The 27,031-nt window shown below is 40.5% G+C and overlaps 1 protein-coding gene across 2 annotated transcripts in view; it reads left to right on the top strand.

Moving 5' to 3' along the window:
* Window positions 1-27,031, top strand: part of LOC107381856 (CUB and sushi domain-containing protein 1) — a 668,617-nt gene that overhangs the window by 137,204 nt on the left and 504,382 nt on the right. The gene's annotated exons all lie outside the window — the stretch shown is intronic.

Below are 27,031 nucleotides of genomic sequence, written 5' to 3'. Positions count from 1 at the left end.
CCCTTCTGCTTCCTCAGAAGGCCCCGTTGCTGAGAGTCTAATGTATTGCATGATAGTGCACTTGGCCATGACTGACAGACTTTTGGTAATTTTGTGGCCAGAGGTTGCAGGGCTCTAGCTGTGCACCTGCAGCATTAATGCAAAAAAGAACTTCCAATAAGGGGAATAAACTTATTTAGCTGCAACAAGCATTAGGTTTGCAAATGAATTTCCGTTGGACCTTTTAGTAATACTTTCAATAAATTAGGATTTTTTTGTGGGAAAGGAAATTACTTTGAGCATTCAGACCATGTACACCTCCACCTGCCAGAAATGAAGCCAACGTGGAAGTGACAAAAAATGCAGTTTCCCCCTCGTCCACTAGGGGCTGGCTCCAGAAAGAAGCAAGTTCCCATTGACACCTAGCCTGACCCGCCAGACTCCTCCTCTGTTTAATTTTGCACAGAGAAAGGGTCTGGGAACTCTCCTATTCAAATAACCCCACCCCGTGAGAACTCTAACCGAGCCGATCAGCGCTGAGTATCGTACATCACACACGACACCACAATGCAGAGTTTGTCATGAACATGGCGACTGAAGCGGAGTTCGCTGCGGCTCTTTCATCCGTTCTAAATGACTTGGACACGTCTTTAAAACAACAAATAGAAGCACTAAAAGCCTTTCTTGTAAAGAAAGATGTTTGTGCTGTCGCCAGACGCCATTGTTGACTACAGCGTTGCGGACGTCACACACAGCAACGCTCAATTTCTCATAAACAACGAAGACAGCGGCAGAGATCGCTGCAACTCTTTCCTCTGTTCTGAATTACCTAAATGTCTTTAAAACCACAAGTAGAAGCACTAAAAGCCTTTTTTCTAAAAACATAATAAAAAATATGTTTGCACCATTGTTAGACACATTTTTTACTACAGCTAAAAAACGACAGCGTTGCGCGGTACAGTCGGCATTTCTGTCTTTTTTTCTGATTGGTTACTTTTTAGCTACCTAGTCCTGCCCCTCAAGTGCCTCTCTGCCTGTGAGTTACCAGACTCTTTCTCTGTGCAGAATTAAACAGAGGACGGGTCTGGCAGGCCAGGCTAATTAACTCCCATGTTAAAATACCAACTTCACAGCAGAAATAAATATGTTTACAGCCTGGTTCAAAAAACATTTTACATTCAATAGGTCAAGATTACCTTCAAGACAACTCTAAGGGAATTGGATTTGTTTTGTAACTCAACTGTTTTGATGTCATTAAGGCTTGAACTTATTATTATTAAGGGGCATGTCCTTTTGATTGACAGGTAGTGGTTGAGCTGTCGGTGCTAGCAGAACTGGGCTTATGTTCAGCTTTTCCGAAACCTACGGGTGACGGCATGGGGGATTTGTCCATTATAAAAACTGTCACTAACATACACACATAGCCAGCTTTTTGTAAAACTGAATTGCCTCTTCTGCCCATCTAGGAAAAATCACTCAATTTTCAGCATAAAAATCACCTTTATAGGCATGCCAAGGCTGCAGGAGGCCGTATTTCTCCAAATAATTGCCTTTTTGCCAAAATAAAAACATTACTTAAAAAAAACTAGGTGGTACGCAATAATGGTCCTTTGCCTGTGGTCTTCTTTATAGAGCAACAATTGAGATTGTAAAGTGCAAATGAGTGTAAACACAGGGTGTATGTGATGTCAGAGCATGTTGTGATGGGCAGTGATGTTCCAAACCCTAAAATTTATTGGTTTGAACGCTGTTGCTAACCAATAAACATTCTCCTTCTCCTGACAATAACATTTTGCTTTATTTGACATTGAATGTGTTACTACTAGTTTACCCATTTAATTATAGACTCACTAGGATAAATACAATAAAGTTTATCTCTCAACAAATAGAATATTTACTAAGACATCACAATGTAACCTTAGAAACGTTACTTGGTATATATGTTTTGTGTGTGTGTGTGTGTGTGTGTGTGCGTGTGCGTGCGTGCGTGCGTGCGTGCGTGCGTGCGTGCGTGCGTGCGTGTGTGTGTGTGTGTGTGTGTGTGTGTGTGTGTGTGTGTGTGTGTGTGTGTGTGTGTGTGTGTGTGTGTGTGTGTGTGTGTGTGTGTGTGTGTGTGTGTGTGTGTCTGCTCTGTCTTCTTGATCCCCAGTGAGTTGTGGAGGATGGCTGCTTATACTGAGCCGGGATCCTCTGGAGGTTTCTTCCTGTTAAAAGGGAGTTTTCCTCTCCACTGTCGCTAAATGCTTGTTTAGTATGAGGGTTGCTGTAAAGTCACTGACACTAGTCAGTGACTTGATGCAATTAGCTTGGTTCCTTACATAGGAAACTTTTTACTGATTGGCTTAATGAACTGACCTGTATTGGAATGTTTACTGTGTGAAGTGCCTTGAGACGACTCTTGTCGTGATTTGGCGCTATATAAATAAACTTGAATTGAATTAAATCACCCGTTATTTACATCCACAAGCAAATGTTGACAACAGCTAATTTGCAAATTTCCACTTTGATCAGAGTATTTGAAATAATTGTTTTGGGTTTATCTCCACAGTCATGTGGATGAAATGCAATTTGTTGTGTCTGATACTCGACTACGTCCGTCCGATCCATGGCCTCAGTTTATTAGGTGTTTGTGAATTCAGCAAAAAATAATTTGAAGCTACTTTTGGAATATACATTCTGATGGCTACATAATTTCATCACATCATAGCACTTCCCCAAAAATGGCATAAAACGAAAGTGATGCCAAGCTCTGAACAAAACATCTCTTAATAAGATGTGGTCTGAGCAGCTGCAAGCCAAATGTAAATCCTTCTTACCCTTTTTTCCTCAACTAGACGACTTTTACTGGAGTAATTGGTACTGATATCCCCTCCTGGTATGCCCTTTCCCTATATTGGTGTGTCAGTGTCTTTCCACGCTACAGCATTATTGAACTCATGCAGGCAGGAAATCATCCACTTGGAGGAAATACACCTTTTCCCCAGTGCAAGATTACTGTGAGAAAACCGCTCCAGCATGACATTGTGTCTGCAAATATCATATAGGCCAAGCATCTGACTGTAATGCCAGCTAACTGTTGGTGATAAGAAGTTTGGCATGAATTTCAGGTCTTAAAGTTGCAGTTAAATGTTTTTGCAAACAAGAAAACTCTGAAGACTCTTAACTATTGTATTAATTATAGTTTAAAGTGCAGCCGTTAGTTTTACAAAAGCATCTTTATGAAGAATAACATTAGAACAGTTTAATCATGAAATGCAATAATTTTTAAGAGAACGACATGTTCTTACATTCTTTCCATTGAAACAACACAAACGAAGTAAGAGCAGTCAAATCAAATCCTACTTTATTTATATAGCACTTAATCATACAATGCATGTAACTCAAAGTGCTAAACAAAGTAAAAAAGCCCCAAATACCCACATTCCCTCCCATCCTCAGAATTTAAAAACAATCTGAGAATATAAACCCCTTCACAACACTCATCCTCCGGCACATGCACACATAAACACATGCACATGCACACATACACACATGCACATGCACACATACACACATGCACATGCACACATACACACAATGGACTGAGCTTAGATGAGTCAGACCAGCTAAGATAAGGAAACGCCATTAGGAGAGCCATCCACCCCGACAGCAGCAGATCCACAGCAGCAGCCGAGGCACCGACACAGGGCGCCCAGGGCAGGGAGGGAGGAGACCACCTAGGCACACCTGGAAAGCACCCAGGCCGCCACAGCCGACCACCGCCCCCCGGGACAGAGGGCTCCCACAGAGGAAACACTGTAAAAAGGTTAAATTAAGGTTAAAATATAAAATAATAAGAGCTAAAAGGAAAGTTGTAATACAAAAAAGTTATATAGACGTAAAAATAATGTTTATCATAAAGCTATGGTTTAAAAAAAAGATTATATATATATATATATATATACACACTGTATATAAACTCTGTTTTAAAAAAATATACATAAAATAAATAAATAAATATATAAATAAATAAATAACCTCATATATTTATTTAAAAAGTGATAGTGATCAGTTAAAAGCTAAGCTAAAAATATGGGTCTTGAGCCTGTTTCTAAACACATGAACGTTCTCGGCGGCCCTGAGGTCCCCTGGCAGCTCCTTCCAGAGGCGAGGACCGAAGTACTGGAAGGACCCCTCGCCGTGAATACGAGTCCTCCTGACGTTAGGGATGACAAGGAGAGCTGCCAGAGGAGCACAGAGACCATGTGGGTTCATACGGTAAAAGCAGTTCTGAAAGATAGGAAGGCCCAAGACCATTAAGACACTTAAAAACTGTTAAAAGTATTTTAAAATCGATTCTGAAACATACAGGGAGTCAATGCGGTGATTCTAAAACTGGAGTGATGTGCTCCCGCCTCCTGGTCTTCGACAGGACACGTGCTGCTGAGTTTTAAAATAGTTGTAGACCTGAAATCCTCTTTTAAGGAAGACCAGAAATTCAAATTCAATTCAAAAATACTTTATTAATCCCAGAGGGAAATTAGAGAAAGCAGGGCATTGCAGTAGTCTATCCTACTGGTGATAAAAGCATGCATCAGCGTCTCCGTAGTGGCCCGAGAGAGAATGGGGCGGACTCTGGCGATGTTCTGTAGATGATAAAAACCTATTTTGGTGATATTTTTAATATGATGGATAAAAGTCAGCTCAGAGTCAAAGATAACACCCAGGTTCTTCACTTGCGAAGATGGATTAAAAGACAGTGATTGTAATTTTTGTAAAAGTTTCTCTCTCTGGGCCTCAGGACCGATAACTAAAACTTTAGTTTTGTCCTGGTTGAGCTGGAGAAAGTTTCCTGCCATCCAGGATTTGATGTCTAAAATGCAGTTAAAAAGTGCGTCCATTGACCGTGTGTCATCAGGAGACACAGAGATGTACAACTGTGTATCATCAGCGTAACAGTGTGTCAGTGATGGACAGATAGATGCATTGCAGACATTTTATCAGTCTGTTGTGAAAAGTGTCAGTTTTTATTCTAATGCTCAAAATGATCAGAAGCTATGAGTTTTTAATCCAAGAGTGAAATCAAAAACTTTCAGTTGTGCTCCATCGGGAGGATTTTTTAAACGAGTTAAAACCTGTTTGTTTAGGAGGACTTCACAGTGGACTTAATGCTCCGGTGCATCAAAAGCAATCTGATGATGTAATGCTGTCTGGAATGCTACATGAATGTTTCCCATAAGTATTTTTTGACGTGTCCAACCAGGATACCTCATGGGAAACCATCCATTATGATCCATCCATCCATTATGATCCTTGACTGGACTTGGAACAGTTAAATGTTTCCAGAAACAAAGAGGGATGGATAGACTGATGATTAGCATTGTGGCATAAAGTCCTCAAGTTGGAGCCCATTAGGAAACTGACAAAGAGGTCTACAGAAATAAAATGTAAAAAACAAAAAATCAGCTTCTTTCCTTTTTTATTAAAGTGGTTTTATGTTTTTAATCTTCAGAAGCGATAGCCTAAATAAGCGAACTGTGATCAGCATAAAATTGTAATGAGCAAAAAGCTGATATTCTAATATTCTGCTCTTGACTCAAAGAAAAGCCCAATTTTAAATGGTCCAAAGCTGATACCAACGGCTTTTCAAATGGCCCAGCGGCATCTTAGTTGTTCTGCTCCGCGTCATACCACCCACCAAACCCTCAGAGAGCTGCGACTGACATAACACAATAGTGCTCAGGCCAATGGTAGACCTGTTAAGGCTACAGTGGGGTGTGGCTAGACCCACATTTCATTTTGCCTCAGCAACTGTCTGTCTAGATTTCTTGGCTTTTCTTGTCCAAGAATGATTGCGAGGTCAATAGGTGGATTGGTGCAGCGTCTGCAGTGATGCAGGCATTGTACCGGTCTGTTGTGGTGAAAAGAGAACATTTGGAAGGAAAAGCTCGATTTACAAGACGATCTATGTTCCAAACCTTGTCTATGGTCACGAGCTATATGTAGTGACCATGAGAACAGGATCGCGGATACAAGCGGCCGAAATGAGTTTTCTCCGCAGGGTGTCTGAGCTTTCCTCTAGAGATAGAGTGAGAAGCTCGGTCATTTGAGATGAGCACAGAGTAGATCTGCTGCTCCTCCACATTAAGAGGAGCCAGTTGATGTGACTCAAGCATCTGGTTTGGATGCCTTCCTGGTGAAGTGTTTTGGGCACGTCCAACTTAGAAGACAGGGAAGTCTGGACCTCTGCTTAGGCTGCTGCCCCCTTGACCCGACCACAGATAAGCGGAGGACAGTGGATGGATACTTATCTTTTTTTTTTTTTGTTGGGTGTGCCATACTTATATGTTTCTATCATCTTTCTGGTTCCCACCAGTGCATAAGAAGGTTCTCTGTAGGCATTCTCCATGCATTTTAGCTCTGCCCAATCAGATCCGTACAATTTCCACCAAAGCTATACAACATTCTCTCTCCTTGTCGTTTATGTTTCTCTCTCCAATATACAAAAGGTGACACAAAAATCAATAAAGACCATTAAAGTCAAGAGACAGGTACACAAGGAAAACAAGTCCCTGCTAACCCCTTCAGTAAAGCCCGATTAGGATTGTAAAATTCAGAGCCACTGCAGGTGTAACTGATTAGGTAAATGCTAGACCTGACAGACCCCAATTTGTTTTACTGGAGAAGGGAAGCTGAATTATTTACTGCTGAATTACTGAAACCCAGGCGCATGTTTAGACACCATCTCGTACAATTTAGGGTGTTAACAACAGACCAAATTTCTGCCAAATTATCTATTTTTTCATAAAACATCCATGCATGACTTTTAAGGAAATACTGTAAGTCCAGCCGGTTCCATCAGGAACAGCATGGGTTTAATGGAGCCTGTTGAAGGAACTTTTTAAGAGAATTCAGAGTTCTTGCTTTTGACCCTTGCAGGCATGCTCTCATTTTTATTAAACCCAACATTTTGGCTTTATGTCTGAAACAGAACTATTGGTCCTTTTTCCATTACACTTCAGTCCGTGACTACACTTAGACAGCACTGTTCACCTCGGAAGATGTGGGACTTTTAAGACAAAATCCAAATGCAATCGTCTTCTAAAAAATGTCCATGGGGTTCTGTCAAAGCTGTCATATCTATGAAAATGATTAATGCTTATACAGACTGGACCCTATTACTTTTGTTTCATTAGTACTTTCAAGACAAAGTTCACAAATTTTTTCAACACATGTATAGTGGTCAGTTCTGTGTTCTGCTGTTATGCAGCCTTGTCTTTTACACACTTCAGGAGAAACAGTGGACCACAAAGTAGAAGAAATTCTCAGGTATAATTAAACCTTCCAATAAGTTATTCAGAACCTATTGATTCACATCGAATTCAGCAAACTTGAGAGACATCAGTCCCCTCCCAACACACACACACACACACACACACACACACACACGCACGCACGCACGCACGCACGCACGCACACACACACACACACACACACACACACACACACACACACACACTCATTTTTAACACGACCACACTTGCCTACTTGTCACCCTGATGTGAGCTCTAGTGTCACTGTTTCAGCATGCAGGATGAGAACTCTAACTCTCCATCATGCCTGACTTGATTTACTGTCTGGTTTGGATGATGAGCAAATATTGTGAATGTGTCATGAATATTGCTTTCACTGTAGCAGACAAGCCATAAAAATCACCTATGAGAAAATAACATGTCAGGGACATAAAAAACTGTCACCTTAAGTCAAAATGATTTCACTATTTTTTTATTACTTGAAACCCTTCAAGCCAAGGAACAAACAGCCAAGGAACTGGTTAACTTTTCACTCATGTTTTGTTATTTGCCCTAGATAGCTTTGCTCCTGTTTCTTTGCCTCAGTTAACCAAACTAGTTAACTCTATGAAGACCTCTGCATGCCCCCTCGACATCTTACCCTCATCTTTGTTTAAAAGTGCATTTCAGTCCATCGGTCCCAGCATGCTCTCTATAATTAATGCTTCTCTGGTTTCTGGTCAGGTCCCTGCTTACTTTAAGAATGCTGTAATCCACCCGCTTCTTAAAAAAACGAGTCTCGACCCCTCTCTCCATAGCAGCTTCAGACCCATCTCTAAACTTCCGTTCATCTCCAAGATCTTGGAAAAGGTTGTGACTAAACAACTCACAGCTGCTCTTGATGAACATAACATCTATGACAGCTTCCAGTCAGGTTTTCGTAGAGCTCATTCTACTGAAACAGCTCTTCTTAGGGTCTCTAATGACCTTCTGACTCACAGTGATGCAGGGGACTGTTCTGTTCTGGTCCTGTTGGAACTGGCTGCAGTCTTTGACACTGTTGACCATCACCTGCTACTGGAGAGGCTGAGAGACTGGGTAGGCCTATCAGGAACTGCTCTGGAGTGGTTCTCCTCTTATCTCTCTGAGCGCTCCTTTTCTGTGGCTGTCTCCATGTTAAGGTCCTCCACTACCTCTCTTACTCATGGTGTCCCACAAGGTTCTGTGCTGGAGCCTCTGCTCTTCCTCCTCTATCTGCTTCCTCTTCAGCACATCCTGAGCTCCTTCAAAGGAATCTCCTACCATCTTTATGCAGATGACATCCAACTGTACATCTCCTTTAAGCCCCATGAGATGTCTCAGCTGCAGCTGTTACACACCTGCTTAGACTCTATCAAAACCTGGATGGCTGGGAGCTTTCTACAGCTGAATGAAGATAAGACTGAGAACCTCATCTATGCCCCAGACAAGCTGGTTCCCAAAGTCAGAGACTCTCTTGGTCAGCTTGCTTCTCACACCAAACCTTCTGTCAGGAATCTTGGCATGACCTTTGACCCAGCTCTCACCCTGGATTCTCATGTCAGTTCTCTTGTTCGATCTTCCTTCTTCCATCTCAGGAACATTGCTAAGCTGAGTCCCATTCTGTCTCACACACATGAAAACCTCTTGTACACACATATGAACGTTTCTTACACACACACACACACACACACACACACACACACACACACACACACACACACACACACACACACACACACACACACACACACACACACACACACACACACACACACACACACACACACACACACACACATTTCTGAATGCTTTTGCAAGAAAGCGGTGCCACACTCCCAGTACTCAGCCATGATGTCTTGGTCTAGGCACCAACACACACACAAAGCCCTCCCCACCGTGTAGAAATACGTCATCATAGAATTAATATATCCTCTTCCATTGCACTAAAATGTAGTTTTGACACTCACAAGCCCCGTTTAGGTTATTTTGGAGACTAATAAGCAAATGTGTGAGCATTCTATTCAACCACACAGCCTGTTGCAAGGCAAGTTTCACCACACTGTTCTGAACCTGTGTCTTGTTGTGTTTAGTGTCTTCCAGCAATTTTATTACAGACTATTTTTTTCTGAACACCAACCTTTTCCCTAACACCCACACACCTCTATAGGTACTGCTCACTTTTACCTGGATGCCAGGTAATCCAGCCTTAGATTGCATTTTAGACCAGAAAAACGTTGTTCAAAATGTTCACGATTTTGTGTTTCATGGCAAAGAAGGTTTTCCTCATGTTCAACATCCCCAGTATCACCTCATCAATCTTGTTATTCAAATGTTTTAACTTTTATGCTTTAATAGGAGGGTCTTTGTTGACATATTTTTTTCTTTTTGCACATGCTCGAGTGGATGGGTGGCAAAAGCAAACACAATATGGCCTGCTGTCAATACACGACACACTTTTAAGAGAGTTTACGGGCGAAATCCCCAACGTATAAACCCTTTACCATCTAAAGACAGGAGGAGAATCAGAGAGGAGCTTAAAATGTGTACTGAAGACAAAATTAAAGTTATTAAAACCCATATGAGCTCTGAGTTAATGGAAAACGTCGGCCCAATTCGTCAGTGTTTTATGAATTTTTTTCCACAAATCTGCAGGGGAGACATTTATTCCTTTAGAACAGAAAGCCCTGGACCCTTCACTCATAAAATATTAAAGGCTTTGAAATGTCTGGAGGCCTATGATTATTTTGTTTTAAGGAAAGTTGGGCCGATCTCTTCTGAAAACTGAAGCCGTGCTAAAAGCAGAAGTCAGCTCCGATGAGCTCACCTGTGGGTGATGGCCACACGGATAGAAGCCGGGTAAGTCTTGTTTACTCAGTGACCTTATTTATTTCTTTATTATTATAATGGCCGCGGGGTAAGACACCTGAATTGGAACGTAAAAACAACATGACTCGCTGGATTTAAAAATACACTATTTGAAGCAGGCTTTATTCGAAGAGTCTGGGTCACCCGCTATCATCTCTTTCGTATTTTGCGGACGTTAACAGAGCAAATTCCAATAAAACATTTTTGTCAAGCCCCCCACGGGCCGAACAGTCAACCACACAGCAAGAATGGTCCATCTGCTTTGCTAAATCCTTCTCCAAATATGCAAAACAATCGAATTATAGGTAAAGTACGCCGTTTCTTGCCACACAATCCCGTGGTGCAAGCAAGAAACATAAACACTGACGTCACAAAAGATCCTATAATTTTCTAAGTTGTGTTGCCTAATGCATCCGTACAGCATGCGGCAGCAGTAGTTTTACAGGTTTTAGTTATTAAGAATGACTTTTAGGGCATGAATGAATAATCTATAGAAGTATGTGACATTTCCAGAACCTAGAACTGTAAATCGAGCCACCAAAAACTAACAGTCTCACCACAATCCACCTTGAACATTGTTCTTACTCTTAAACACAAAATACACAACACCCGTGATACATTACATTTCATTTGAAGTGATTGCTGTTTCTATGACCTCAGTGATTTCACTATAAGCCTAAAGCACGGTGATATGTAGCAGCAACGTCTAAAGCTCAAAAGCATGCAGTAAATGTTGGTCTTTGTGTAAAAGATCATGTGTTTTGGTTTGGTCACTGACTGTGCCTAAAAGAAACCAGCATGCTTTTATAGCCTGATTTTCAAAGTATCAAGTAAAACTGCACCTACATGGTATTTTCACACCTGAGTTGGTAATGTTTACTGTTATAGTGTGCAGAATTAAAACAGGTACTTCAACATGCTTACAAAAAATCTAATGTTTTAAAAAGTTAATTTAACAAAATCACTAGCAAGTTGATAAACTTTTAACGTTAATTCCAATTTTCGCTTTACGTTGCACAAAAAATGCCCTGTAACATTTTATATGGAATAATTGAAATAATTGTTAACATTCCATGTCAACTGTACATTATTTAACATTTTTAATGTCCTTGAGCTGCAGGATAATTAACTTCCAAAAGGCTCTGGTGTGCCTGTTTCAGGAACTAGAAGTGAGCCACATCAGAGGAGGATTTGGAGTCTTATTTCCTGATATTTGGATATCTCGCCTCGGATTGGCTAAGAGCAGCGCAACTCTACCACTGACTCCATTTGCAACATTGATATTTTGTCTCAACAAATAACACAAGCCTGAAGGAGTTCTGCTGTGTGGTGGAGTTGCTAATGCTAATGGTTAGCTTTTACCAATGCAGACCAGGGCCAGATCATGACTGTAAGGACCCCTGGACGCAATGTGCTCAAGGCCCCCACCCCCTTCCTCGTCACTCCACAAAACCTGACACCCTCTGCACGAAAACTGATGCCTTAAAACATCAGATACTAAATAGGAAGTAAACACCATTTAATAAATAAATAAATGCCAATAACGTGATTACTACTACTAATTGTAATAATAATAATAATAATAATAATTGGACATTGCTATGTTGTAGAAAAAAAGTTTCTTGGATGGATACAAGACAATGAAATCAGCTAGAAATCCAAAATAAAGTTGGAAAAACTGAAGACGACGATTGCAGTATTTGGTAAAACATGTTGCACAAGGCTCAGCCCCTTCTGTATCTTTAATGTAACCTTATATTACTTTTGGGGTAACACTACAAAGCCATCCTATTTATTTCAAAAGTGAGAAACCAGACTAGTTACTAATTTAGGTTTTAAAGAGCGCACAAAATCAATGTATTGGAGGAAGGACCTCCAAGCCCATTTTGCCTTGGGCCCCCAAAATGCCTTGAAACGGCCCTGGGTGTGGGACTGAGCTTTGAAGGTCATCTGAGGTTGTTCAAATATGTAAATAATACATGCTTAGCTTGTTGCCTTAAACAGTTAAACAGTTGCGGTGGGGATAAATCTACCTACCTTTTCACTGTCAAGCACTTTGTTTTGTTTTCTTGTCTTTTATTAGAATATTTTCCTGTCCTGTCTCTTATCTTCCTACATCTCCTCTCAATCCTCTAAAATAACTGCTTTAAGGCTTACTGACTTTTTCACCTTATGAGCTACTTTTGAACTAAGCAGCTCAATGCAATCTACCGACTGCAAATAATAAAAAAAAGCTAAGTGCCACAGCCACAGCAGAAAGGTGAAATCACTGGAGTACAGGTTATGAGCTCCGCTGAGGTGGAGCGTGTCAGACACAAATAAAAGACAGAAAGTACTAGAACATATGAGCAGAAATGAGCAATCACATGTTAGTTATTTTCTTCTGCTGGCACCACTTTGAGAATGTTACTGTTAATGACTATTTTCATTTTCAGCTTGCGTGAAAAACTCAGAGTGACTGATTTAATTCAGATGATATTCATAATGATTAAAAAGTGGTTTTTCAATGAAGTACCACTTTAAAAGCAACAAAGACACATGCCTAAATAAATTACTATCAAGTCATTGCTTGAAACATGCAAACTGGTACATGGAAGTTGTTTCACAGACATGACAGCAAAAAGAAAAGGTCAAAGATAAGTGGATCATTTTCACAGCAGGAAAAGTGTCTAATAGAAATTATCATAAAATTATAAGGGGCACACCTGGAGTGCTGAGGCTCTGATTCCTTTATGAGGGTATAATTTGGTTTTCTGTGTCTTAGAGTCTGATGTGTGTGTTCTGTCTGTGCAATTTCTTCACATGGATAGGTAAGATGACAAACCACTGTTCACACACACACACATAAAATCCTACCTGCAGCTTAATAATTCAATAACAGTTTTTTTAAACATACTTGTGCAATTAATTTAGTAGAGGTTGATAATTAATGCTATAATAATATATTAATTTTGATCATTTGAGCAGCTATCCGCACCATTTTTTCGGCAATGTGTTGAGATTTTGTAAGAAAGCTCGATTGCATCTGCATTAGGTTTTGTCTTTCCTGTTCACTCCTGTGAATGTAAGTAGAATTTTAATGAGAATTGTTTTAAATGCACACAGTTAAAGTGCCAGACACGTGTAATTAAGGGGTATTTAAAGAATAAGGCAGCTGGCTTTGAATGATTGCAGAAAAAAACTGATCCGTTCATTGTTTTGATTAAGAAAGGAGAAATTAACCACTACTCACTGGAATTAGGCTGATGGTTCACATTAATTTGTTTGATTATTTGCAGTAAAACTCATGTTATTGTCAGATGAAACAGGCAATTGATTTCATGTGTCACGACGGGAAAATGTCTCTGCAGAAAAGCGGAGAAGATTAGAGGTGGTGTGAGAGAGGGGAAGCCAAAAACTGTAAAATGAAAAAGCAAATACCGAGAGGGAAATGTTGGACTTTACAGCCCCACGTTTGTGTTCTGTCAGCAGTTACAGACTGACCCGGCCTCAGCCATTAGTTTTAGTGTCTATCATGAGAACATCTCTGCATAATAATACCATACAGATACACACCTTGTGTAGTCAAGGCTATGAGTTCACACACACATTTATAAACAAAGTAGTGCTTACTGCTGCTTGCTCACACTTCCCATTTTGCTTTGCTCTGCTTTTACACGTGTTCTGAGGATTGCTGAGTTTGTGATTTAGATTTTTCTGTCCAGCCTTGACTACAGAATATTGAGCTCTGTGTTTCTAAAGCCCGGGTTACATGGCAGGATGATCATGTAAACGTTTTCACCAGCTGCTTGCCTTACCGTAAAAGCTCTAAGGATATACTGTTGGATAATCCTACCATGTGTGGTGTGTCACAAGCGCTTTGGTCTCAGCAAAAGAATGTCAGGACCATGCAAGTAATACATCTGGGCTTTCAAACTAGTTGCATTTTCTTGCTCAGGGTTTCAAGGTTAATTGAACATGATACCTGTTGAATCAAGGCTCAAAATACCTTGGGAGGGGGACCCTCAGTTGACATAACCAAGAGGATCCTGAAAAACAATACAGTTGCCATCCCCCTTACGTTGTTATGATTGGACGGATCACCACTACCACCATCACACACCACTCCTAACGGAGGTTTTCGGATGTACGACTTAACACACACGCGCGCTCTCTAATGGCATTCTCATGGAGCTCCCCCAGAAGCCTGGGTAACTCAAGCCCTGTCTTGAATGTGATGTCTAGCCCAGGAATGCCCAATCCTGGTCCCTTCGGGGCCGGTATCCAGCATGTTTCAGTAGTTTCCCTGCTTCAACACATATGATTTTAATCAGCAGGTGATTAACAGGCTTCTGCAGAGCCTGATGAGCTGCTGAAGAGGTGAGTGAACCACTGAATCAAGTGTTTTGGAGCAGAGGAACAACTAAAACATGCTGGATACTGGGTTTCTCATGAACCAGGAGGGTGGGAGTAGAACATGCTGCTGCAGCCTGCTCCATCTTATGACATGAATCGAAAACATGGATGGAAGTTTAAAATCCAAAATAATACACGCAACTCTCGCTTCTGATTCTATTAACAGACACTCAGATTAGTTTTCTTTTTCTGAGCCACTGATAGTGAAAAGGTTCACTCAGCTTGTTTCCAGATGCATGAATCTGTTTTTTAACACGTAAGGCAGCATTTTTACAGTTCTGCTTCACTGTTACCTGCTCTCATGGTGTCATCTCTTTGCAGCTGCAGGCAGCTGTTGTCAAGGACAGACTCTTTTAACAACACAGATAGTTACTGAATATCTGGTGAGCATTGTGGAACACTGGGCAGCCATAAAGCCTGATATATCCCCAAGGAGATGGGAGGGAATAAAACAAGCTGAAAGAGAGTGGACTTTGATCCTGCAAAGAGGCAGAAACATGACTAAATTTATGCTAATGTTGATCAATGTGTGAATAATGCAACGCGTAAGTCTTGAGTTTAGGACTTGTTTTGGCTGCCCTTGTGTGACTAACAAATCATGGGTTGCAGGTTTAAAGACCCAATAAAATGGGAAATGGCAAAGTCTCTTTGCACCGTATTCATTAGGATTTATTTTCACAGGACCTTTTAAAGTGACATGGTCAAATGGATCAATAACATTTGAGTTCAGTCTGAGAATACGTAGATCATTGTTGCATCTAATCTAATCTAATCTAACAGGTCTGTAATAAAGCTTCTGCTTTGCAGGACAAAGATCGTCTTCATAGTAAATTACTATGAGTCAAGTCATTTAGCCTTGTTTAGTAGCCTTTTGAGCGTTTTCGTTAAGCACTTCTAAATGAAAAATGTATTTATTGATTTTTACTTTTGTCACAATGCATTCACACATTTCAAAGACAAGAGGGTTTAGAAATACCTGAGATTCAGATTCCACAAGACCTGAAATAAAATTGCCGTACCGCTGTTGCAGAGAATTATTGCTTTCTGTCCAGCAGATTTAATCTCAACGGCCATCAAACTTTGCTTTGACTCAATACGTCGCCGAGCATCATGGAATGAATAAGGATCACATTCACCTTCTTGTTTTTGTAGGGCAAAGACTCATCTCATTTTAATGATACAAGCCTGAAACGATCCATCTGTGTGAGTTTTATTATTTTGTAATGAGCTTTCATTGCAGTTTTCTGAACTGCAGCATGACTCCCATTTCTTTAGTTCCATTGGGCTTGCCAACAACAACCCTCCTAACAAATACACTAACAAACAACCGTGAGCTGCCATACTGAGAGAGTTAGACCAGAAAGGAATAACAAAATGACAGAATGTTTGAGCAGCCAACTTGCAAGGAGTCACATTGTTGTAACAAATACCAAAGCTGGTGTATTTTTTTCTTTTTGTTGTTTGAATATCAAATGGAATATCTGAGCAGCTCTGTTAAAGGATGGTCACCAGCAATCTTGTTTTCAGTTAAATCTCTTGAATCACTTCAAATCACTTCTTTCAGACTCAGCTGTTGCTGAGCTGAAGTTTAAGGGGTGGGTGATAACAAATACACAATACCACGGTACGTTTCCACCTCGGGAACCTTTTTCAGGAAGCAGAGCCACTTTCTCCCTTTGTAGTTCCACTGCAGGAACCAGGGTCCAAACAGACAACCGGAGTAGAAATGTACTCCCCGATAATAGCCCTTGAGGGAAGTGGTGCTTTTGGATTCACCTGGAACTTTCAAGCAGAAGCTCAGAGAACTCAAAACGTCCCAACTGTATCTATGCTAGAATTAAGGCCATGCCCATGAAAATACAGTCAAAAAAGATTGTTTTTGTTGTTGTTTCTAGAAAATATGCTCACAAACATGAACACATTGTTAGAAATATCTTCATAAAAACCCCAAAATACTGGTGATGATGCCCGTCTGAGAGTCCAACTGGTGATCACAACATTCTCCTGAAGTTGTCAACCCATGCTGGTCCGTACCAACACACGAAAACCTGCTCCAACCAGTCCCAGAACCATAGCAATAGCAGAAAGAGACCTGCTTGTTTCCCCAATTAGATTGTCTCTAGAGTGAAAAGGTATTGTTGTGTATAGAATAGAATAGAATAGAATAGAATAGAATAGAATAGAATGGACCAGCGGTACTCAATAGGCGGCCCGCGGGCCAGGTTCGGCTTCGACCTGCCAGCACCCCCCCCCCCCCCCGCCCCCTGGTACAGCGGTCACATTTGCACCGAGGTAGAAACTGCGCTGGTGTGTATTGGTGTTTGGTTTTATTGTATTGGTGTGTGTGGAGTATAATCCACCAGCACCATCCACCACCCCCAGACCAGACCTCAAACTTCAAGGTCGTTTTTTTTTTAATTGCCCTCAGACCATTTCATTTGAGTACCCCTGGAGTATACTCTATTGATCCCACAGTGGGGACTTCACTTGATAAAGCAGCACACACACTTGGAGAAACTGGAAAAACATAATACAGATGAATACCAAAGGAATTAGGCTATTACCGTAATCTTCAGAACTCCCTAAATGAATAAAAATGGAATAAAAATAGAAAATCGCCTATCCACTAAGAAACAGCCAGTGTTGTGAATGTTACTTTTAAAAGGTAATTAGTTATAGTTACTGATTACTTTGTCAAAAAAGTCACTCAGTTACTTACCGAGTTACGAGATTATAAAAGTAACTAATTACCAAGATAAATAACTACTTTGTTACTTTTTTCATTAAAGAATGCAGGGAAAATGGGTTCCCCTCTTAATTACGCGTACTTAATTTACTATATATTACTACAATAGTGAAATGTCAATGAGTAATGACTGGAACATAATAAAATGTATGTCCAAATGTTTTTTTACAAACCTGAATAATTTAAATAAATAAGCACTTAACAGGAGGAACTACTAATAGGAACATTACACTAATCTAGACTATTAAAAGGTCACTGTGTGATATTTAACAAGACCCCAATCAGCTAAAATTTAAAATTGCAAATAGAAACACCTGTAAAAGTTCCTGAGCCTTTAAATGGTCTCTCGGTCTAGTTAAATTACAGAAATAAATGTAATTTTGCACAGTAGTGTCATTTTTTCCAGCTTCACATAATTGTGTGCTTTTAGTAGCATTTCTGTTGCTGCTAACCTAGTAATGGTTAAATAAATAAATACAAATCCTTTAAAATGACACTAGAACAGGCACACACCTGATGGAGGACTTACATTTGGGTCAGACCCAACCACAGAAGAGCTGAAGCTGGGTGGTAAACACACACAGGTAGTTCTAATAACACCTGAGCTCCATGACGTCTGAGACTGATGCATCAGTGTTACAGCGGGACTAAAGACATGATCAGAAATAAGTTACAGCTGGAAGATCTAGGAAGGTAGGAGATCAGGACGTCTGAGTGGTGAACAGGTGAGCGGACCTTCAGGACGTCCTGCTGTCACGCTAAGAAGGGCACGGCTGCAGATCCACACCTGCAGCTGTAGATATTCATCACTTCTTCCTCGTTCTTCACTGGCCGTGATGCACTTGGATGAAAACATCTGCCTCTTTAGCTCCTGATCAGCTGATGACAGCTTCAACACACCACACAGCGTAACACACGCATTTCCTTATCAGTAACAGAAACTACGTTTTGATAAAAGAATACGGTAATTAATTAGTTTGCTCATTACTGAAAGAAACATTTTTTTTAGTAACACGGTTATTGTAAACGGCGTTATTCCCATCACTTTTCTGTTGTGTCTATAGCATGCAGTGACTGAGACAGTGAGGGTCTCCGCCCACCCGGCCAATCATCATTGTGTTTATAAGTGCGTCACCGACACCTCTCTCTCCCTGGCTGCAGCTGAAGTGTGGCGGTCAGAAAGCCTCACACTGTTGCTCAACGTTCGACAAGCACATAGTAACACACAACCTTCCATCCCCAGTAACGGTAACGGCGTTGCAACAGTGGGAAAAGTAATTAATTAGATTATTCCGTTACCGAAAAAAGAACGCCGTTAGCAACGCTGGAAACAGCATAAAGATGCAGACGTTCAAGGCTGCTTCTGGGTATTGCACACACATAGCTCTGATGTTGGTGTGAAAACACTCACATATGTACACACCGAGGCTGCACAGTGTTACAGGTGCTAGCACTGTTGCCTTGTTTGACTTCTAGGTTTGGCTTAAGCTGAGGCATTTCTGCACTGTGAGGAGCACGCCATGAGTTATTCAACAACTGTAAATAGACCTCACATATGCGTGGGGTTCTTTCCATGTGTTTGTCTTGATTCTCCTGTGATGGACCGACAACTAGTTCTCACCCAGTGATTGCTGGAGATAGGATCCCTGCAATCCTGCACAGGACCAAGTGGGCACTGAAAATGGATGGCTGGGTCTGCAAAGCACTCTCTGCTCTCCTAAGGATCACATGATGTCCTTTTTTCACACACACACACACACACACACACACACACACACACACACACACACACACACACACACACACACACACACACACACACACACACACACACACACACACACACACGCACGCACGCACGCACGCACGCACGCACGCACGCACGCACACACACACACACACACACACACACACACACACACACACACACACACACCATTTTCGGACAGTGACTCTTATTCTATGGTGACAATGTTTAGGATTTTCCCTCAAACTGCTCTTTATTTTCCCACTGCATCTTGTGTCTATGTGTACAGTTCAAATGCTGTACAGTACCTCTCTTAAACCTTGAAGGTTGTCATAGTGACTTGTGGCAAGGCATGTGCTGTCCCTCACCTGGCTACCGACCTTAGCTATGACAAATCTTACCAGTTATACCTCACAGAGGTGCCATTTGAAATAATTATAAGCTCCCAGTTCAATACTCTACTCAATTTGATAATAGCAGAGATTGTGTTCAGAGGAAAACCAAGATGTTACCTCAAAAGAATCAAACATGAACCTCTTTTCTCACAGGCCTCCAATTAAAACTGTTTTATTGTTCAAAAATTTTAATAGCAGCTTCCTTTGTACTTCTTACAGGAGTTTTAAAAGACCCCATTAGCCCTAAATAGTAACAAAAATGTCATTATGGTTAATGTGTTACCAGTAACTGCTTCTAGAGGACCCGCAGTATTTCTCAAAACCATTTTAGTGTAGTTAACTTTCATATTTTACTCTAAAGAGCTGCATTTGCCCCCACTGAGCACCAAATGCCCTGAATCTAACTGCAGTTGCCCACATTTTAACAGTTTGACAGTGGGCTGACGGAGAGCACAAAGAGATGGAAATGGAAAAAAGGCAGACAGAGAGAGGTTGTGGTATTTGTTCTATGTGTGATAAATATAGCAGGTGAGTGGGTGGAATAAAAGCAACCCAACAGTGTAGCAGGATAAGAGAGGAAACACAGGAGATAGATATAATGACACCAGGAGAGAGGCAATATGACATCGAGATAATAATAGTCAGGCAGCGAGGAAGAAACATGATGACACTTAGGGAGAAATGCAATGAGACTAATACAGAAATAATTGTGGCGAATGCAGGAGGCAGGGAGGGCAGGGAGGATGAAGAAATGGGCAGGACAAAGGTAAGAGGAGGAGAAGAAGGGACAAGATGATAGAGCAGAGGGAAGTGGAACCAGACTGCAGGAGGAGGAGATGAGCCTCATATCATGTAACAGAGGACAAGGATGGTAAGTTGGTAAGAAAAGAGAACAAGATCAAGTGGAGAGATGCAATAAGATGGAGGGTTGCACCGAGACAAACACGGTGTGGGAGAGATGCTGTGATTTCACTTTGAGCTAATGAATTCAAGGGTGGGGTTGTGGGAGTAGATTTGGCACAAGAGTAGGAAGGGTGGTGAGGGTGATGGGGAGGATGAGGAAGATAAAACAATGGCACCAGAAAAACAGACAGCAGATCCCGTTCCTCTCTTGTCCTGTCCTCTCCTCTACTTTTTCATTGCCAGTATTGAATCACTGCAGTCAATAGTTCTCCGCCGCGGAACTTGGAAAGATGCATTTGATTTGTGGCCCAGGAAACCGTGGAAAGACGAGGAAAGGGTTTGATTTATGAGCCAGGGACCTTGTGGTCAGGTTCTACCTGAGCTCTTCACCTCTTTGCTGCATCTCTGCAGCTAAAAATTTAACAGATGTCTGTTTGTTATGTAGATTCATGCATTACCCCGATCCATTACCATTCTGTACCAGCTAACTTCAGGTTTTTGTGCATACAGTTTTTATATTTTTTGGAGGGTGGAGAGTTTATAGATTCATCTTACTTTGGTTTGATAAGTGACGCGTGACACAAATCCGATGGAAACCCGGTTTCTTTTTCATGAATTTAAAATTAATCCCAGAAGTTGTCTTGAAACAGAATCTTGGTGCAGACTGGAGACGACATGGACACGAGGAATAAAGCACCATGTTTAAAGGACAACCAAAGAATTCAGCTGTGTTTTAATGAAAGACGTCCCCGAACGTGTGTTGGAGTTGTTTTCATGGTTGTGTTTGAGTGTGCGTGTGCTGATGACAGCAAGCTATTATTTGCATGAATCCGGAGTGGCTATTTCACCCTTTATGGCAAAGACTCATTAATGTCACACACACACTCGCACACATGCACACACACACACACACACACTCATATTGGCCTGTGCTATTCATCTTTTTCATTATTATCACCAGTTTTGTGGGTCATATAAAATAAATCACTAAGCAGAACCGTGGCTCATTAAAGGAATTGTATTAGTTAGATTTTAAACACAATAAAAATTATGGACATGTGTGTCAGTTAAATAAAATAATATAAAAAAGTAATTACACAGCTTTATCTTCTTTGTTTTTCTGAATCTGTTTTGTAATTAGTTATCACTCAAATGACAGAAGCTGTCAGACCATAATTGCACTAATTTAAACATGTCTGGCTAACCTTTTCACAGCAAATTAGTTGGCTAAATCTGTCAATCAAAAGCGTAGACAGTGGCTGTTTTGTCAGGAAGGTGCAAATAGTATTTGCCATGGCGCCTTTCTGGTTAGGAGGAAGGTCAACACTCATTGCTGACTGATGTAGTCCCTGGGCATTTACCTTAGCAAAATACCTTCAAATAGACCTCTATCATGAGGACAAAAAGGTTTATTTTCTTCTTTTAGCCATGCAAAAGACTTTAAACAGGTGTTGGATTAAAAAAATATATATGATTTCACTCAGTGTGTCAGAGATCCATTCAGTTGTATTTAATTCTATCTCTGATGAAAAAATGAAGAGCATAGCAAATTCGTTACAATCTAAAGCCTTTTTTCATTCTACACTCAACAAAAATATAAACGCAACACCTTTGTTTTTGCTCCGATTTTTCATGACATGGAGTTAAAGATCTCAAATTCATTCCAGATACACAATATTACCATTTCTCTCAAATATTGTTCACAAATCAGTCTAAATGTGTGATACTGAGCACCGGTGCTTTGCTGAGATAATCCAACCCACCTCACAGGTGTGCCACATCAAGATGCTGATCTGACATCATGAGTAGTGCACAGGTGTACCTTATACTGCCCACAATAAAAGGCCACCCTGGAATGTGCAGTTTTGTCTCACAGCAAAATGTCACAGATGCCACAAGCATTGAGGGAGTGTGCAATTTGGCATGTTGATAGCAGGAATGTCAACCAGATCTGTTGCTTGTGCATTGAATGTTCATTTCTCCACCATAAGCCGTCTCCAAAGGCGTTTCAGAGAAGATGGCAGTACATCCAACCGGCCTCACAACCGCAGACGACGTGTAACCACACCAGCCCAGGACCTCCACATCCAGCAGGTTCACCTCCAAGATCGTCTGAGACCAGCCACTCAGACAGCTGCTGAAACAATTGGTTGGCATAACCAAACTATTTCTGCACAGACTGTCAGAAACCGTTTCAGGGAAGCTCAACTGCATGCTCGTCGTCCTCATCGGGTCTTGACCTGACCCCAGCTCCATAACAGACTTGAATAAGCAAATGCTCACATTCAATGGCATCTTGAACATTGGAGAGGTGTTCTCTTCACGGATGAATCTCGATTTACATTGTTCAGGGCAGATGGCAGACAGCATGTGTGGCGTTGTGTGGGTGAGCACTTTGCTGATGTCAATGTTGTGGATCGAGTGGCCCATGGTGGTAGCGGGGTTATGGTATGGGCATGCATCTTTTATGGATGAAAAACACAGGTGCATTTTATTGATGACATTTTGAATGCACAGAGATACTGTGATGAGATCCTGAGGCCCATTGTTGTGCCGTACATCCATGAACATCACCTCATGTTTCAGCAAGATAATGCACGGCCCCATGTTGCAAGGATCTGTACACAATTCTTGGAAGCTGAAAATGTCCCAGTTCTTGCATGGCCAGCATACTCACTGGGATGTGCTTGACCGGCGTATAGGACAGCGTGTACCAGTTCCCAATAATATCCAACAACTTCGCACAGCCATTGAAGAGGAGTGGACCAACGTTCCACAGGCCACAATTGACAATCTGATAAACTCTATGCGAAGAAGATGTGTTGCACTGCATGAGGCAAATGGTGGTCACACCAGATACTGACCGGTTCTGGGTCCCCAGACCCCCAATAAAGCAAAAAACTGCACATTCCAGGGTGGCCTTTTATTGTGGGCAGTATAAGGTACACCTGTGCACTACTCATGATGTCAGATCAGCATCTTGATGTGGTACACCTGTGAGGTGGGATGGATTATGTCAGCAAAGCACGGGTGCTCACTATCACACATTTAGACTGATTTGTGAACAATGTTTGAGAGAAATGGTAATATTGTGTATCTGGAATGAATTTTAGATCTTTAAGGCCATCTCATGAAAAATCGGAGCAGAAAAAAATGGTGTTGCATTTAAATTTTTGTTGAGTGTATATTCATTTCCTAATAAGCAGCCTTTTTTTAATTTGTCCACATGTTACAGTGAGAATAAGCATTTTTTTCATCTTTCTTGGAAAATTCATTGGGAATCATTCCTGGAAAAACTCAAAACAAACATTGGAATAAGAAGAAGACAAAGAAGAAGAATAAGAAGAAATAACTTGATGCTACATCAACAAAGAGGCTAAGCTATGGACTACGTGAAATCCCTCAAGTATGGTTCTACAATATGGCTGGATGCAAGTGTCTGCTGAATTCTGCTTATCCCATCTGCTCAAGAGGAGGCTGAGGGGGATCGCGCAGCGGAAGAGATGACAGACGAAAGAAGAGACAACAACCGGAGACAGAATGAGAGACAGGCTCAAATACAGCTAGGGGGTAGAGGTGAATTGGGTTGGAAAGACAGGGGAGAACAATTTGAAATTAATCTGGACACTCCAGATGGTTTGAGGTTTGTGTATGAGCATGTGAGACCGCACACATATTTGTGCTTTTCTGGTACAGACAGCTTGTCCATGCGAGGTTGTGTATCAGTATTTAGGAGATTTTGTGAGTTTGTGCTCATTTAGACAAATGGGAACATCTGGGTTTTAACAATGAGCAGCTCACTTTGGAAGAAAACGATAAAAACATACAGTCCCGCTCATGCACGCTCATCAATGTAATATTTTATAACACATTTATCCCCCAACATGAGGGTGGGGTATTTGGACTACTTTTACACATGATGGAGTCTATTACAGCACCATTACTTATTGCCTTGATATAATATAATAGACTTAACTCTTATTATCCCTATTTTATTAGCATTTTGGTGACTGGGTTGCATTATACATGGTTATTTCTACAAATATCAGCAAAAATATGGATACCCCCATTTTTATAATGAGGCACAAGAAAAACAATAAAACACATTTTAATTAATTAAAGTATAAGTAATACACATTTTTATTAGTAATACTTAGTTTTCCAGTCAAATATAATTTTAACTTGTTCAACAATTTCAGTTTGGTCCTTTTGCATTTCACAAAGCTACTTAAAGTTGAAAATTTTGCACTTTTGCTCAACAAAAGATTTTGATTAACTAATTGGCAGGTTTAAGTGGGATACTGGTATTAACAGCTGGCTTTTTCTCTTTCTCTGCTTCATTAAAGCTTGTATTCCTATTAAATATAATAATAATAATAATAATAATAATAATAATAATAATAATAATAATAATACATTTTATTTGTAAAGCACTTTCTATTTCAGCTATCTGCACCCCGACTCTGGAATGATCTCCCTTTATCCTTACACAGCATTGACAGTCTGGACACTTTTAAAAAACAGCTAAAGACCCTTTTATTTAAAGCTGCTTTTACCTAAATCTTTTATTTTCTTATTTTTAACTCACGTTTGTATTCTTTCATCTGTTTATGAAATTTTATAATTTTATGACTTTATTTTGTCTGATGTTAATCTATTTCTGCTTTGAGATCATTATGATTTTATGACTTTGTTTTATTTTGTTTTGATCTATGTGAAGCACTTTGTGAATCTATGTCTGTGATAAGTGCTATATAAATTAAATTTACTTACTATCTCAAAATGCTACAAAATAGCAAGGTTCATAAGTAGCTAAAATAACTAAAAAGAAGAGGATATAAAATGTACTTAGCAAAAGGTGTTTCTAAAAAGATGAGTGTTAACATTCTGTTTAAAGTTTGTGGGTCTCTCAGGTGGCTAGGTAGGGCATTCCACAGCTTTGGAGCAGCAGTTGAAAAGGCCTGATCACCCATGCTCTGGAGCTTGGTTCTGGGGGTTAGAAGTCTATTTGTCATTGCAAACCAGAGAATAAGATTTGTCAGTAGGGCGAGGAGTTCCTTTAAATTAAGGGTAGTGTGACCATGAATGCACTGAAAGGAGAACAGAGAAAGTTTGTAATTAGATTTTGAGGGAAAATGGGAGCTAATGAAAATCATTCAGATAGGGGGTGGTGTGATCATACTTGTGCACCCTCATCGGGATCCTAGCAGTGCTGTTCTGGATGCATTGCAGTCTCTGAATACTGTTTCCAGAGATCCCAGTGAGAATTGCTTTAAAGTTGTCTAGTCTGGAAGAGACACATATGTGGGCAATAGTAGTTTGGCAACATTCTGATGTGGGTTTCAAAGGTGAATTGTGAGTCCATTTTCACACCCAAACTGAGAGTTGTGGACAGTTATATGTTTTAGCCAGAGAAAGTGTTGCTGGCTATGTTGAAAGAGCAATGCTGATGTGGTGTGTCAATTAGTTTGATTTCTGTCTACAACTGAAGAAAGTTGAGCTTCATCCACACCTATATGTCCTCCAGACAAGACGTTATTGTAAATGTTAGCACGGGAGCAGAGAAAGTGCATGTTGTCTTGAGGTAGAGCTGAGTATCATCAGCATAACGGTGAAAATATGTCATGTTTGTTACTGATTTTGCTTAAGGGGAGCACATAAATGGAGAATAGAATGCAGCCAAGCACAGAACCCTGAGGGACACCACTGGATGTGTTTTGCTAGGCCCAGGGCAACATGTTTGTGTCTTTTACTTTTGTTTTATTTCTTAACTATTACAATTATATCACCCATGTGTGTACCAGCAAGTTTCAGGCTGTTATTGAAAACTGGGTGGCAATAGCTCACTCTAGACTACCCCCCGACCACCACCACCTAGAACCGCCCCTGACATTGTACACAAATACATGCTGTTTTACACAGTTTAATTCAATTTAATGTTTAAATCATTGCAAGACAAGCAGCAATTAATAAAAGGGTTGGCTTTAAACGTAAAAATAAAAAAATGAAAATATGTGATCCTTTATAAATCTTTGTATGGAGTGTATAAAAATACACAGCAGTGGATTTTATTAATTCTTGGTTTCATATTCCGTTTTTAATGCATTTTTTCTTCCTTACATGAATGTTTTTAATGAGCCAACATTTCCTTCTGTCCAACGCTATACCGCACGCTTGCTGGGGTGCATATTAGTGCATGTGCCGTGTGCAAAAATGACTTCCTGTTAAATATTTGCACATCAGATTGCACTAATAACATTGTCAGGAACGAATAGAGCTACAGTATCTGGATTTGTGACTGGTGTTCATATTCAAGACCTTTGCATAAAAATTCTATGGCATATGCTGCAGTGTCAAGCAAATGAAAGCTGGGAGGCATTGCTTGCATTTGAGAACAGCGGCTTGTTAGTCTGGGAACACTTGGATTAACACATGGCACATATTTAAGATCCACAGATTCCTTACAATGTGCACTCCATTTTAATATTTTTTTAAATTGCCGTGGAAAATTTAAATATAGATATATGATTAACTTGTGTTCACTCCTTATCTTCCTGTTGTGATCTCTCTGCAGGATTTAACAAAGATTAGAAAGCAAGGGGTCTAATCTGAATGTGAGGCAGGCATAAAAAGCCACGGGCTTATATTTAAACTGCATAATGGGATGCAGGATGAGAGTTTGCACTCAGTTTGTCTCATTTTCTCTTCC

This window comes from Nothobranchius furzeri, chromosome 9 (genome assembly GCF_043380555.1).
Source record: "Nothobranchius furzeri strain GRZ-AD chromosome 9, NfurGRZ-RIMD1, whole genome shotgun sequence".
Taxonomy (NCBI): domain Eukaryota; kingdom Metazoa; phylum Chordata; class Actinopteri; order Cyprinodontiformes; family Nothobranchiidae; genus Nothobranchius; species Nothobranchius furzeri.
This window is presented reverse-complemented; position numbering and strand designations above follow the sequence as displayed.